This window comes from Solanum dulcamara, chromosome 2 (assembly GCF_947179165.1).
Source record: "Solanum dulcamara chromosome 2, daSolDulc1.2, whole genome shotgun sequence".
Lineage (NCBI taxonomy): Eukaryota > Viridiplantae > Streptophyta > Magnoliopsida > Solanales > Solanaceae > Solanum > Solanum dulcamara.
This window is the reverse complement of record NC_077238.1, coordinates 84047792-84062786: the sequence shown is the minus strand read 5'-3', so window position 1 is coordinate 84062786 and position 14995 is coordinate 84047792.

The window sequence follows — 14995 nt, the reverse complement described above, 5'->3', positions numbered from 1 at the left end:
AGCCCACCGATTTTTTACAAGCTGGAGGGCCATGTCGAAATTTCTTGGATTCTTCCATTGTAGCATCCGTAACGACCTAGGGAACGACTCTAATAGCCCCGGCTGTGCTAAAGAGGGGTTTAGGAGAATTTTATTGGCGATGCAATGGAAATTAGGCAATTTTGCCACTTTTTCGTGTATGTTAGCCCACAGATTTTTAGGTGCCAAGGGTCTGGGTCAAATTTTCTTGGATTCTTCAATAGTAGTGTCCGTAACGACCTGGGGAATGACTCCAGTAGCCCCGACGGTGCTTTAGAGGGGTTTAGGAGCATTTTATTGGAGACGCAATAGAAATTAGGGAATTTTGTTAGTTTTTCGTGTGTATTAGCGGATTTTTTAGGTGCCGGGGGTTCGGGTCAAATTTTCTTGGATTCTTCCATAGTAGCGTCCATAACGACCTGGGAACGACTCCAGTAGCCCCGGCGGCGCTATAGAGTGGTTTAGAAGCATTTTATTGTAGACGCAATAGGCATAAGGCAATTTTGCCAGTTTTTCGTGTGTATTAGCGTAAGGATTTTTTAGATGCCGAGGGTCCGGATCGAATTTTCTTAAATTCTTCGATAGTAGCGTCCGTAACAACTCTAGTAGGATCGGCGGTGCTTTAGAGGGGTTTAGGAGCATTTTATTAGATACGCAATAGGAATTAGGCGATTTTGCCAGTTTTTCGTGTCTGTTAGCCCACGGATTTTTTAGATGCCGGGAATCCGGGTCAAATTTTCTTGGACTCTTCAATAGTAACGTCCGTAACGACTTGGGGAACGACTCCAGTAGCCCCGGTGGCGCTTTAGAGGGGTTTAGGAGCATTTTATTGGCGACGCAATAGGAATTATGCGATTTTGCCAGTTTTTTGTGTGTGTTAGCCCACAGATTTTTTAGGTGCCAGAGGTGCGGGTCGAATTTTCTTGATTTCTTCAATTGTAGCGTCCGTAAAGACCTGGAGAACGACTCCAGTAGCCCCGATGGTGCTATAGAGGGGTTTAGGAGCATTTTATTGGCGACATAATAGGAATTAGGAGACTTTGCCAGTTTTTCGTGTTTGTTAGCCCACAGAATTTTTAGGTACCGGGGGTATGGGTCAAATTTTCTTGATTTCTTCCATAGTAGCATCCATTACGACCTGGAGAACAACTCCAGTAGCTCCGGTGGCGCTTTAGAGGGGTTTAAGAGCATTTTTTTGGCGACGCAATAGGAATTAGGCGATTTTGCCAGTTTTTCGTATGTTAGCCCACGGAATTTTTAGGTGCCAGGGGTGTGGGTCAAATTTTCTTGATTTCTTCAATAGAAGCGTCCGTAATGACCTGGGGAACGACTCTAGTAGCCTCGGCGGTGCAATAGAGGGGTTTAGGAGCATTTTATTGGCGACGCAATAGGAATTAGGAGATTTTGCCAATTTTTCGTGTGTGTTAGCCCACTGAATTTTTAGGTACTGAGGGTCCGGTTCGAATTTTCTTGATTTCTTTCATAGTAGCATCCGTTACGACCAGGAGAACGACTCCAGTAGCCCCGGCGGCGCTTTAGAGGGGTTTAAGAGCATTTTATTGGCGACGCAATAGGAATTAGGCAATTTTGCCAGTTTTTCGTGTGTGTTAGCCCACGGATTTTTTAGGTGCCAGGGGTGCGGGTCGAATTTTCTTGATTTCTTCAATTGTAGTGTCCGTAAAGACCTGGAGAACGACTCCAGTAGCCCCGACGGTGCTATAGAGGGGTTTAGGAGCATTTTATTGGCGACGCAATAGGAAATAGTAGATTTTGCCAGTTTTTCGTGTGTGTTAGCTCACAGAATTTTTAGGTACCGGGGATCCGGGTCAAATTTTCTTGGATTCTTCCATAGTAGCGTCTGTAACGACCTGGGGAACGACTCTAGTAGCCCCGACGGCGCTTTAGAGGGGTATAGGAGTATTTTATTGGCGACGCAATAGGAATTAGGAGATTTTGCCAATTCTTTAATGTGTGTTAGCCCACGGATTTTTTAGGTGCCAAGGGTTCGGGTCAAATTTTCATGGATTCTTCCATAGTAGCGTCCGTAACGACCTAGGGAAAGACTAGTAGCGCCGGCGGTGTTATAGAGGGGTTTATGAACATTTTATTGGCGACGCAATAGGAATTAGGCGATTTTTCCAGTTTTTCGTGTGTGTTAGCCCATGGATTTTTTAGGTGCCAAGGGTGCGGGTCGAATTTTCTTGATTTTTTCCATAGTAACGTCCGTAACGACCTGGGGAAAGACTAGTAGCGCCGGCGGTGTTATAGAGGGGTTTATAAGCATTTTATTGGCGATGCAATAGAAATTAGGCGATTTTTCCAGTTTTTCGTGTGTGTTAGCCCATGGATTTTTTAGGTGCCAAGGGTGCGGGTCGAATTTTCTTGATTTTTTCCATAGTAGCGTCCGTAACGACCTGGGGAAAGACTAGTAGCGCCGGCGGTGTTATAGAGGGGTTTATGAGCATTTTATTGGCGACGCAATAGGAATTAGGCGATTTTTCCAGTTTTTCGTGTGTGTTAGCCCATGGATTTTTTAGGTGCCAAGGGTGAGGGTCGAATTTTCTTGATTTTTTCCATAGTAGCGTCCGTAACGTCCTGGAGAACGACTCCAATAGCCCCGATGGTGCTATAGAGGGGTTTAGGAGCATTTTATTGGCGATGCAATAGGAATGAGGCAATTTTGCCAGTTTTTCGTGTGTGTTAGCCCACTGAATTTTTAGGTACCGGGGGTCCGGGTCAAATTTTCTTGATTTCTTCCATAGTAGCATCCATTACGACCTGGAGAACGACTCCAGTAGCCCCGGCGGCGCTTTAGAGGGGGTTAAGATCATTTTATTGGCGACGCAATAGGAATTAGGCGATTTTGCCAGTTTTTCATGTGTGTTAGCCCACGGATTATTTAAGTGCCAGGGGTGCGGGTCGAATTTTCTTGATTTCTTCAATAGTAGCATCCGTAACGACCTGGAGAACGACTCCAGTAGCCCCGACGGTGATATAGAGGGATTTAAGAGCATTTTATTGGCGACGCAATAGGAATTAGGAGATTTTGCCAGTTTTTCGTGAGTGTTAGCCATGGATTTTTTAGGTGCCGGAGGTCCGGGTCAAATTTTCTTAGATTCTTCATAGTAGCATCCGTAACGACCTGGGGAACGACTCCAGTGGCCCGACGGCGCTTTAGAGGGATATAGGAGCATTTTATTGGCGACGTAATAGAAATTAGGAGATTTTGCCAGTTCTTTCGTGTGTGGTAGCCCACGGATTTTTAGGTGCCGGGGTCTGGGTCAAATTTTCTTGGATTCTTCCATAGTAGCGTCCATAACGACCTAGGTAACGACTCTAGTAGCCCCGACGGCGCTTTAGAGGGTTATAGGAGCATTTTATTGGAGACACAATAGGAATTAGGATATTTTGCCAGTTCTTTCGTGTTTTTTAGCCCACGGATTTTTTAGGTGTCGGAGGTCCGGGTCAAATATTTTTGGATTCTTCCATAGTAGCATCCGTAACGACCTGGGGAACGACTCCAGTAGCCCCGGCAGCGTTTTAGAGGGGTATAGGAGGATTTGTGTGGGCTAACACACACAAATATTTCCAGTTTTTCGTGTTTGTTAGCCCACAGAATTTTTAGGTGCCGGGGGTCCGGGTTGAATTTTCTTGTTTTCTTCCATAGTAGCATCTATTACGACCTAGAGAACGACTCCAGTAGCCCCGGCGGCGCTTTAGAGGGATTTAAGAGCATTTTATTGGCGACGCAATAGTAATTAGGCAATTTTGCTAGTTTTTCGTGTGTTAGCCCACAGATTTTTTAGGTGCTAGGGGTGCGGGTCGAATTTTCTTGATTTCTTAAATAGTAGCATCTGTAACGACCTGGAGAACGACTCCAGTAGCCCCGATGGTGCTATAGAGGGGTTTAGTATCATTTTATTGGCGATGCAATAGGAATTAAGAGATTTTGCCAGTTTTTCGTGTGTGTTAGCCTATGGATTTTTTAGGTGCCGGAGGTCCGGGTCAAATTTTCTTGGATTCTTCCATAGTAGCGTCGTAACGACCTGGGGAACGACTACAGTAGACCCGGCGACGCTTTAGAGGGGCTTAGGAGTATTTTATTGGCGATACAGTAGGAATTAGGCGATTTTTCCAGTTTTTCGTATGTGTTAGCCCACGGATTTTTAGGTGCCGGGGGTCCGGGTCGAATTTTCTTAGATTCTTCAATAGTAGCGTCCGTAACGACCTGGGGAACGACTCCAGTAGCCCCGGCAGTGCTATAGAGGGATTTAGGAGCATTTAATTGGCGACGCAATAGGAATTAGGCGATTTTGCTAGTTTTTCGTATGTGTTAACCCACAGATTTTTTAGGTGCCGGGGGTTCGGGTCAAATTTTCTTGATTTCTTCCATAGTAGCGTCCGTAACGACCTAGGGAAAGACTCCAGTAGCCCCAGCGGTGCAATAGAGGGGTTTAGGAGCATTTTATTGGCGACGCAATAGGAATTAGGCAATTTTGCTAGTTTTTCGTGTTTGTTAGCCCACAGAATTTTTAGGTGCCGGCGGACCGGGTTGAATTTTCTTGATTTCTTCCATAGTAGCATCCATTACGACCTGGAGAATGACTCCAGCAGCCCCGGCAGTGCTTTAGAGGGATTTAAGAGCATTTTATTGGCGACACAATAGGAATTAGGCAATTTTGCTAGTTTTTCGTGTGTGTTAGCTCACGGATTTTTTAGGTGCCGAGGGTTCGGGTCGAATTTTCTAAGATTCTTCCATAGTAGCATCCGTAACGACCTAGGAAATGACTCCAGTAGCCCCGGCGATCCTATATTGGGGTTAAGGAGTATTTTATTGGTGACGCAATAGGAAATAGGCGATTTTACCTGTTTTTCGTGTGTGTTAACCCTCAGATTTCTTAGGTGCTGGGGGTTCGGGTCGAATTTTCTTGATTTCTTCCATAGTAGCGTCTGTAACGACCTCGAGAACGACTCCAGTAGCCCCGACGGAGCATTAGAAGGGTTTATGAGCATTTTATTGGCGACACAATAAGAATTAGGCGATTTTGCCAGTTCTTTCGTGTATGTTAGCCCACGGATTTTTTAGGTGCCAGGGGTCCGGGTCAAATTTTCTTGGATTCTTCCATAGTAGCGTCCATAACGACCTGGGGAACGACTCCAGTAGCCCCGACGGCGCTTTAGAGGGGTTTAGGATCATTTTATTGGCGACACAATAGGAATTAGGCGATTTTTCCAGTTTTTCGTGTGTGTTAGCCCACAGATATTTTAGGTGCCGGGGGTTCGGGTCAAATTGTTTTGGATTCTTCCATAGTAGCGTCCGTAACGACCTGGCGAACGACTCCAGTAGCCCCGGCGGCACTTTAGAGGGGTATAGGAGCATTTAATTGGCGACGCAATAGGAATTAGGCGATTTTGCTAGTTTTTCGTGTGTGTTAGCCCACGGATATTTTAGGTGCCGGGGGTTCAGGTCAAATTTTCATGGATTCTTCCATAGTAGCATCCGTAACGACCTAGGGAAAGAATCGAGTTGCCCCGGCGGTGCTATAGAGGGGTTTATGAGCATTTTATTGGCGATGCAATAGGAATTAGGCAATTTTGCCAGTTTTTCGTGTTTGTTAGCCCACAGAATATTTAGGTGCCGGGTGTCCGGGTTGAATTTTCTAGATTTCTTCCATAGTAGCATCCATTACGATCTGTAAAACGACTCCAGTAGCCCCGGCGGCACTTTAGAGGGATTTAAGAGCATTTTATTGGCGACGCAATAGGAATTAGGCAATTTTGCTAGTTTTTCGTGTATGTTAGCCCACGGATTTTTTAGGTGCTAGGGGTGCGGGTCGAATTTTCTTGATTTCTTCAATAGTAGCATCCGTAACGACCTGGAGAACGACTCCAGTAGAAATGGAGGTGCTATAAAGGGGTTTAGGAGCATTTAATTGGCGACGCAATAGGAATTAGGCCATTTTGCCAATTTAGTGTGTGTTAACCCACAGATTTTTAGGTGTCGGAGGTTCGGGTCAAATTTTCATGGATTCTTCCATAGTAGCGTCCGTAATAACCTGGGGAAAGACTCCAGTAGCCCCGGCGGTGCTATAGAGGGGTTTATGAGCATTTTATTGGCGACGCAATGAGAATTAGGCGATTTTGCCAGTTTTTCGTCTATGTTAGCCCACTGAATTTTTAGGTGCCGGGGGTCTTGGTTGAATTTTCTTGATTTCTTCCATAGTAGCGTCCGTAACGATCTGAGGAACGACTCCAGTAGCCCCGGCGGCGTTTTAGAGGGGTATAGGAGCATTTAATTGGCAACGCAATAGGAATTAGGCGATTTTGCTAGTTTTTCGTGTGTGTTAACCCACAGATTTTTTAGGTGCCGGGGGTTCGGGTCAAATTTTCATGGATTCTTCCATAGTAGCGTCCGTAACGACCTAGGGAAAGACTCCAGTTGCCCCGGCAGTGCTATAGAGAGGTTTAGGAGCATTTTATTGGCGACACAATAGGAATTAGGCAATTTTGCCAGTTTTTCGTGTTTGTTAGCGCACAGAATTTTTAGTTGTCGGGGGTCCGAGTTGAATTTTCTTGATTTCTTCCATAGTAGCATCCATTACGATCTGGAGAACGACTCCAGTAGCCCCAGCGGCGCTTTAGAGGGATTTAAGAGTATTTTATTGGCGACGCAATAGGAATTAGGCAATTTTGCTAGTTTTTCGTGTGTGTTAGCCCACGGATTTTTTAGGTGCTAGGGGTGCGGGTCGAATTTTCTTGATTTCTTCAATAGTAGCATCCGTAACGACCTGGAGAACGACTCCAGTAGCCCCGACGGTGCTATAGAGGGGTTTAGTATCATTTTATTGGCGACGCAATAGGAATTAAGAGATTTTGCCAGTTTTTCGTGTGTGTTAGCCTATAGATTTTTTAGGTGCCGGAGGTCCGGGTCAAATTTTCTTGGATTCTGCCATAGTAGCGTCCGTAACGACCTGGGGAACGACTACAGTATCCCCGGTGGTGCTTTAGAGGGGCTTAGGAGTATTTTATTAGCGATGCAGTAGGAATTAGGCGATTTTGCCAGTTTTTCGTATGTATTATCCCACGGATTTTTAGGTGCCGGGGGTCCGGGTCGAATTTTCTTAGATTTTTCAATAGTAGCATCCGTAACGACCTGGGGAACGACTCCAGTAGCCCCGGCAGTGCTATAGAGGGATTTAGGAGCATTTAATTGGCGACGCAATAGGAATTAGGCGATTTTGCCAGTTTTTTGTGTGTGTTAACCCACAGATTTTTTAGGTGCCGGGGGTTCGGGTCAAATTTTCATGGATTCTTCAATAGTAGCATCCGTAACGACCTGGGAAAGACTCCAATAGCCTCGGCGGTGCTATAGAGGGGTTTATTAATATTTTATTGGCGACGCAATAGGAATTAGGCAATTTTGCCAGTTTTTCGTGTGTGTTAGCCCACAGATTTTTTAGATGCCAAGGGTGCAGGTCATATTTTCTTGATTTTTTCCATAGTAGCGTCCGTAACGACCTGGAGAACAACTCTAGTAGCCCCGATGGTGCTATAGAGGGGTTTAGGAGCATTTTATTGGTGACGCAATAGGAATTAGGAAATTTTGCCAGTTTTTCATGTGTGTTCGCCCACTGAATTTTTAGGTACCGGGGGTACGGGTCGAATTTTCTTGATTTCTTCAATAGTAGCATCCGTTACGACCTGGAGAATGACTCCAGTAGCCTCGGCAACGCTTTAGAGGGGTTTAAGAGCATTTTATTAGCGACGCAATAGGAATTAGGTGATTTTGCCAGTTTTTCGTATGTGTTAGCCCACGGATTTTTAGGTGCCAGGGGTGCGGGTCGAATTTTCTTGATTTCTTCAATAGTAGCGTCCATAACGACGTGGAGAACGACTCCAGTAGCCCCGACGGTGCTATAGAGGGGTTTAGGAGCAATATTTTGGCGACGCAATAGGAATTAGGAGATTTTACTAGTGTTTTGTGTGTGTTACCCACGGATTTTTTAGGTGCTGGGGGTCCGGGTCAAATTTTCTTGGATTCTTCCATAGTAGCGTCCGTAACGACCTGGGGAACGACTCCAGTAGCCCCGACTGCGCTTAAGAGGGGTATAGGAGCATTTTATAGGCGACGCAATAGGAATTAGGAGATTTTGCTAGTTCTTTCGTGTGTGTTAGCCCACAGATTTTTTACCTGCCGGAGGTTCGGGTCAAATTTTCTTGGATTCTTCCATAGTAACGTCCGTAACGACCTGGGGAATGACTCCAGTAGCACCGACGTCGCTTTAGAGGGGTATAGGAGCATTTTATTGGAGACGCAATAGGAATTAGGCGATTTTGCCAGTTTTTCGTGTGTGTTAGCCCACGGATTTTTTAGGTGCCGGGGGTTTAGGTCAAATTTTTTGGATTCTTCCATAGTAGCGTCCGTAACAACCTGGGGACCGACTCCAGTAGCCCCGACGGCGTTTTAGAGTGGTATAGGAGCATTTAATTGGCGACGCAATAGAAATTAGGCGATTTTGCCAGGTTTTCGTGTGTGTTAACCCACAGATTTTTTAGGTGCCGGGGGTTCGGGTCAAATTTTCATGGATTCTTCCATAGTAGCGTCCGTAACGACCTGGGAAAGACTCCAGTAGCCCCAACGGCGCTTTAGAGGGGTATATGAGCATTTTATTAGAGACGCACTAGGAATTAGGCTATTTTGCCAGTTTTTCGTGTGTGTTAGCCATGGATTTTTTAGGTACCGGGGGTTCGGGTCAATTATTTTTGGATTCTTCCATAGTAGCGTCCGTCACAACTTGGGGAATGACTCTAGTAGCCCCGGCGGCGTTTTAGAGGGGTTTAAGAGCATTTTATTGGCGACGCATTAGGAATTACGTGATTTTGCCAGTTTTTCGTGTGTGTTAACCCACGGAATGTTTAGGTGCCGGGGGTTCGGGTCAAATTTTCATTGATTCTTCCATAGTAGCGTCTGTAACGACCTGTGGAAAGACTCCAGTAGCCCCGGCGGTGCTATAGAGGGGTTTATGAGCAATTTATTGGCGACGCAATGGGAATTACGCGATTTTGCCAATTTTTCATCTGTGTTAGCCCACTGAATTTTTAGGTGCCGGGGGTCTGGGTTGAATTTTCTTGATTTCTTCCATAGTAGCGTCCGTAACGACCTGGGGAACGACTCCAGTAGCCCCGGCGGTGCAATAGAGGGGTTTAGGAGCATTTTATTTGCGACGTAATAGGAATTAGACAATTTTGCCAGTTTTTCATGTGTGTTAGCCCACAGAATTTTTAGATACCGGGGGTCTGGGTCGAATTTTCTTGATTTCTTCCATAGTAGCATCCGTTACGACCTAGAGAACGACTCCAGTAGCCCCGACAGCTCTTTAGAGGGGTTTAAGAGTATTTTATTGGCGACGCAATAGGAATTAGGTGATTTTGCCAGTTTTTCGTGTGTGTTAGCCCACGGATGTTTTAGGTTCCAGGGGTGCGGGTCGAATTTTCTTGATTTCTTCAATAGTAGCATCCATAACGACTTGGAGAACGACTCCAGTAGCCCCGACGGTGCTACAGAATGGTTTAGGAGCATTTTATTGGCGACACAATAGGAATTAGGAGATTTTGGTAGTTTTTCGTGTGTGTTAGCCCACGGATTTTTTAGGTGCCGGAGGTCCGGGTCAAAATTTCTTGGATTCTTCCATAGTAGCGTCCTAACGACCTGGGGAACGACTACAGTAGCCCCGGTGGCGCTTTAGAGGGTCTTAGGAGTATTTTATTGGCGACGAAGTAGGAATTAGGCGATTTTGCCAGTTTTTCATGTGTGTTAGCCCTCGGTTTTTTAGGTGCTGGGGGTCCGGGTCGAATTTTCTTAGATTATTCTATAGTAGCGTCCGTAACGACCTGGGAACGACTCCAGTAGCCCCGGCAGTGCTATAGAGGGATTTAGGAGCATTTAATTGGCGACGCAATAGGAATTAGGCGATTTTGCCAGTTTTTCGTGTGTGTTAACCCATGGATTTTTTAGGTGCCGGGGGTTCGGGTTAAATTTTCATGAATTCTTCAATAGTAGCGTCCGTAACGACCTGGGGAAAGACTCCAGTAGCCCCGATGGTGCTATAGAGGGGTTTAGGAGCATTTTATTGGCGACGCAATAGGAATTAGACAATTTTGCCATTTTTTCGTGTGTGTTAGCCCACTGAATTTTTAGGTACCGAGGGTCCGGGTCGAATTTTCTTGATTTCTTCCATAGTAGCATCCGTTATGACCTGGAAAACAACTCCAGTAGCCCCGGCGGCGCTTTAGAGGGGTTTAAGAGCATTTTATTGGCGACGCAATAGGAATTAGGCGATTTTGCCAGTTTTTCGTATGTGTTAGCCCACATATTTTTTAGGTACCAGGGGTGCGGGTCGAATTTTCTTGATTTCTTCAATAGTAGCGTCCGTAACGACCTGGGGAACGACTACAGTAGCCCCGGCGGCGCTTTAGAGGGGTTTAGGAGCATTTTATTGGCGGTGCAATAGGAATTAAGTAATTTTGCCACTTTTTCGTGTGTGTTAGCCCACAGATATTTTAGGTGCCGGGGGTCCGGGTCAAATTTTCTTGGATTCTTCCATAGTAGCGTCCGTAACGACCTGGGGAACGACTCCAGTAGCCCCGACAGTGCTATAGAGGGGTTTAGTAGCATTTTATTGGCGATGCAATAGGAATTAGGAGATTTTGCCAGTTTTTCGTATGTGTTAGCCACGGAATTTTTAGGTGCCGGGGGTTCGGGTCAAAATTTTTTGGGTTCTTTCATAGTAGCGTCCGTAACGACCTGGGGAACGACTCCAGTAGCCCCGACGGCGCTTTAGAGGGGTATAGGAGCATTTTATAGGTGACGCAATAAGAATTAGAAGATTTTTCCAGTGCTTTCATGTGTATTAGCCCACGGATTTTTTTGCTGTCGGGGGTCCGGGTCAAATTTTCTTGGTTTCTTCTATAGTAATGTCCGTAACGACCTGGGGAATGACACCAGTAGCCCCGACATTGCTTTAGAGGGGTATAGGATAATTTTATTGGAGACGCAATAGGAATTAGGCAATTTTGCCAGTTTTTCGTCTGTGTTAGCCCACGGATGTTTTAGGTGCCGGGGGTTCGGGTCAAATATTTTTGGATTCTTCCATAGTAGCGTCCGTAATGACCTGAGGAATGACTCCAGTAGCCCCGGCGGTATTTTAGAGGGGTATAGGAGCATTTAATTGGCGATGCAATAGGAATTAGGCAATTTTGCTAGTTTTTCGTGTGTGTTAACCCACAGATTTTTTAGGTGCCGGGGGTTCGGGTCACATTTTCATGGATTCTTCTATAGTAGCGTCCGTAACGACCTAGGGAAAGACTCCAGTTGCCCCGGCGGTGCTATAGAGGGGTTTATGAGCATTTTATTGGCGACGCCATGGGAATTAGGCGATTTTGCCAGTTTTTCGTCTGTGTTAGCCCACTGAATTTTTAGGTACCGGGGGTCCGGGTCAAATTTTCTTGATTTCTTCCATAGTATCATCCGTTACGACCTGGAGAACGACTCCAGTAGCGCCGGCGGCGCTATAGAGGGGTTTAGGAGCATTGAATTGGCGAGGCAATAGGAATTAGGCGATTTTGCCCACGGATTTTTAAGGTATCGGGGGTCCGGGTCAAAGTTTCTTAGATTCTTCCATAGTAGCTTCTCTAACGACCTTGGGAACGACTCCAGTAGCCCCGGCGGCGCTTTAGAGTGGTTTAGGAGCATTTTATTGGCGACGCAATAGGAATTAGGGGATTTTGCCAGTTTTTCGTGTGTGTTAGCCCGCGGATTTTTTAGGTGCCGGGGGTACAGGTTGAATTTTCTTCTATTCTTCCATAGTAGCGTCCGTAACGACCTGGGAAAAACTCCAGTAGCCCCGGTAGAGCTATAGCGAGGTTTAGGAGAATTTTATTAGCGATGCAATAGGAATTAGGCGATTTTGCCAGTTTTTCATGTGTGTTAACCCACGAATCTTTTAGGTGCCGGGGGTTTGGGTCAAATTTTCTTTCATTCTTCCATAGTAGCGTCCGTAACAACCTGGGGAACGACTCCAGTAGCCCTGGCGATTCTTTAGAGAGGATTAGGAGTATTTTATTAGATTCGCAATAGAAATTAGACGATTTTGCCAGTTTTTTGTGTGTGTTAGCCGACAGATTTTTTAGGTGCCGGGGGTACGGGTTGAATTTTCTTCCATTCTTCCATAGTAGTGTCCGTAACGACCTGGGGAAAGACTCCAGTAGCCCCGGCGACGCTATAGAGAGGTTTAGAAGCATTTTATTTGCGACACAATAGGAATTAGGTGATTTTGCCAGTTTTTCGTGTGTGTTAGCCCACAGATTTTTTAGGTGCCAGGGGTCTGGGTCAAATTTTCTTGGATTCTTCAATAGTAGCGTCCGTAACGACTTGGGGAACGACTCCAATAGCCCCGGCGACGCTGTAGAGGGGTTTAGAAGCATTTTATTGGATACGCAATAGAAATTAGGTAATTTTGCTAGTTTTTCGTCTGTGTTAGCCCACAGATGTTTTAGGTGCCGAGGGTTCGGGTCAAATATTTTTGGATTCTTCCATAGTAGCGTCCGTAACGACCTGAGGAACGACTCCAGTAGCCCCGGCAGCGTTTTAGAGGGGTATAGGAGCATTTAATTGGCGACGCAATAGGAATTAGGCAATTTTGCTAGTTTTTCGTGTGTGTTAACCCACAGATTTTTTAGGTGCCGGGGGTTCGGGTCAAATTTTCATGGATTCTTCTATAGTAGCGTCCGTAACGACTTAGGGAAAGACTCCAGTTGCCCTGGCGGTGCTATAGAGGGGTTTATGAGCATTTTATTGGCGACGCAATAGGAATTAGGCGATTTTGCCAGTTTTTCGTCTGTGTTAGCCCACTAAATTTTTAGGTACCGGGGGTCCGGGTCAAATTTTCTTGATTTCTTCCATAGTATCATCCGTTACAACCTGGAGAACGACTCCAGTAGCGCCGACGGCACTATACAGGGGTTTAGGAGCATTGAATTAGCGAGGCAATAGGAATTAGGCGATTTTGCCCACGGATTTTTAAGGTACCGGGGGTCCGGGTCAAAGTTTCTTAGATTCTTCCATAGTAGCTTCTCTAACGACCTTGGGAACGACTCCAGTAGCCCCGGCGGCGCTTTAGAGTGGTTTAGGAGCATTTTATTTGCGACGCAATAGGAATTAGGGGATTTTGCCAGTTTTTCGTGTGTGTTAGCCCGCGGATTTTTTAGGTGCCGGGGGTACAGGTCGAATTTTCTTCTATTCTTCAATAGTAGCGTCCGTAACGACCTGGGAAAGACTCCAGTAGCCCCGTTGGAGCTATAGCGAGGTTTAGGAGAATTTTATTAGCGATGCAATAGGAATTAGGCGATTTTGCCAGTTTTTCATGTGTGTTAACCCACGAATCTTTTAGGTGCCGGGGGTTTGGGTCAAATTTTCTTTCATTCTTCCATAGTAGCGTCCGTAACAACCTGGGGAATGACTCCAGTAGCCCTGGCGATTCTTTAGAGAGGATTAGGAGTATTTTATTAGATACGCAATAGAAATTAGACGATTTTGCCAGTTTTTCGTGTGTGTTAGCCGACGGATATTTTAGGTGCTGGGGGTACGGGTCGAATTTTCTTCCATTCTTCAATAGTAGTGTCCGTAACGACCTGGGGAAAGACTCCAGTAGCCCCGGTGGCGCTATAGAGAGGTTTAGAAACATTTTATTGGCGACACAATAGGAATTAGGTGATTTTGCCAGTTTTTCGTGTGTGTTAGCCCACAGATTTTTTAGGTGCCAGGGGTCTGGGTCAAATTTTCTTGGATTCTTCCATAGTAGCATCCGAAGCGACCTGGGGAACGACTCCAGTAGCCCCGACGGCGCTTTAGAGGGGTTTAGGAGCATTTTATTGGCGGCGCATTAGGAATTAAGAAATTTTGCCACTTTTTCGTGTGTGTTAACCCACGGATATTTTAGGTGACGGGGGTTCGGGTCAAATTTTCTTGGATTCTTCAATAGTAGCGTCTGTAACGACCCGGGGAACGACTCCAGTTGCCCCAGCGGCGCTTTAGAGGGGTATAGGAGCATTTTATTGGAGACACAATAGGAATTAGGCAATTTTGCCAGTTTTTCGTGTGTTTTAGACCACGGATTTTTTAGGTACCGGGGGTCTGGGTCAAATTTTCTTGGATTCTTCCATACTAGCGTCCATAACGACCTGGGGAAAGACTCCAGTAGCCCCGTCTGCGCTTTAGAGGGGTTTAGGATCATTTTATTAGAGACGCAATAGGAATTAAGCGATTTTGCTAGATTTTTGTGTGTGTTAGCCCACGAATTTTTACGTGCCGGGGGTCCGGGTCAAATTTTCTTTTATTCTTTCATAGTAGCATCTATAACGACCTAAGGAACCACTCCAGTAGCCCCGGCATCACTATAGAGGGGTTTAGGAGCATTTTATTGGCGACGCAATAGGAATAAGCAGATTTTGCCAGTTTTTCTTGTGTGTTAGCCTACATATTTTTTAGGTGAAGGGGGTCTGGGTCAAATTTTCTTGTATTCTTCCATAGTAGCGTCAGTAACGAACTGGGGAATGACTCCAGTAGCCCCGTAGGTGCTATAGAGGGGTTTAGGAGCATTTTATTGGCGACGTAATAGGAATTAGGGGATTTTGCCAGTTTTTCGTGTGTGTTAGCCCACAGATTTTTTAGGCGCCGGGGGTCCGGGTCAAATTTTCTTGGAAATTTCCATAGTAGCATCCGAAACGACCTGGGGAACGACTCCAGTAGCCCCGACGGCGCTTTAGAGGGGTTTAGGAGCATTTTATTGGCGGCGCAATAGGAATTAAGAAATTTTGCCACTTTTTCGTGTGTGTTAACCCACGGATATTTTAGGTGACGGGGGTTCGGGTCAAATTTTCTTGGATTCTTCCATAGTAGCGTCTGTAACGACCCGGGGAA